General features: G+C 58.8%; 1 protein-coding gene across 1 annotated transcript in view; it reads left to right on the forward strand.

Moving 5' to 3' along the window:
• LOC104077898 (creatine kinase U-type, mitochondrial) overlaps positions 1-986 on the forward strand; it is a gene marked incomplete at both ends in the record, with an annotated part of 6118 nt that overhangs the window by 199 nt on the left and 4933 nt on the right. The window lies entirely within an intron of this gene.

Consider the following 986-nt stretch of genomic DNA (forward strand, 5'->3'; position numbering starts at 1 on the left):
ACCCTATCACTCGGCTGTGTGGCACTGGGAACAAAACTTGATGCTGAAAGGGTCATAATTTAAAAACTAGCTTTGGGGACGAAAGCCAAGGGGCCGAGGCAGCCCCAGTGAGGCCAAGTGCAGTGTCGCCTTCATACTTGTGGCAGAGGACACCTGGACACTCTGGAGAGCACGGTGAGAGCATGGTGCCCACTCCTTGAGCCCTCCCGCAGCAGCCCCGGGACGCAGCCCGGGCTGCAGGAACAGCCAGTCTCCCCGGCAGCTCTGCGGGGCACCGCTTGCGAGCAGAGCACTGAGCGTTCAGCACCTTCATCCCTGCATTGCCCTGCTGATCCTGGCACCATCCAGCATAGTTCGGGTGCTCTAGAAAGGCTGAAGGGAGATTCCCCAGATTTGCTGGCTGTGATTCAGGGCTGTTCTGAGGGAGGGTACATCTGGGCCAGGAGCTAAATCAGCACTGCATCAGGCACAGACCCTGTAGGCAGGGGCTGGAGTCTCGGTGAAGGTATGGACTGCCCATAGCAGACAGCATGCTTAAACCTACAGCAGTCTTCTGCTTACTGGAAGTAAGCTTGCTTCCCTTAGCAACCTTTGCTGGGTCTCTGGACGTGGTCCGCTGACACCAGGGTGGAAAGCACAGCAGGCAAGCTGTGGTCCTGGCATGCCAGGCAGCACTAGCCGTGTTTGGGCTGGGGGAGGAACTTGTTCAAGAGTCCCATTCTGATCAGCGAATGCTTTTTACCAGTGTCTCTCCCTGGGGAGACATGGGTCAGTAGCCAGCTGACAGCAGGGGCAGGAGCAGTGGGGGAGGCTGGGGCAGGCTGCGTCCCATATACGAGTCAGCCTCTGAACCAGAGCATCTCAACACGGCACAGATATGTGTGTGGGCTGGGGGAGCAGCCCTCAGCCTGCACGGCCTGGGACGAGTTCCTGCCTGGAGCAAACGCCTCCTTGCACTGGTCCAGGCTGGAGCCAAGTGCTTCCCT

Source organism: Fulmarus glacialis, unplaced genomic scaffold (genome assembly GCF_000690835.1).
Source record: "Fulmarus glacialis isolate BGI_N327 unplaced genomic scaffold, ASM69083v1 scaffold18956, whole genome shotgun sequence".
NCBI lineage: Eukaryota > Metazoa > Chordata > Aves > Procellariiformes > Procellariidae > Fulmarus > Fulmarus glacialis.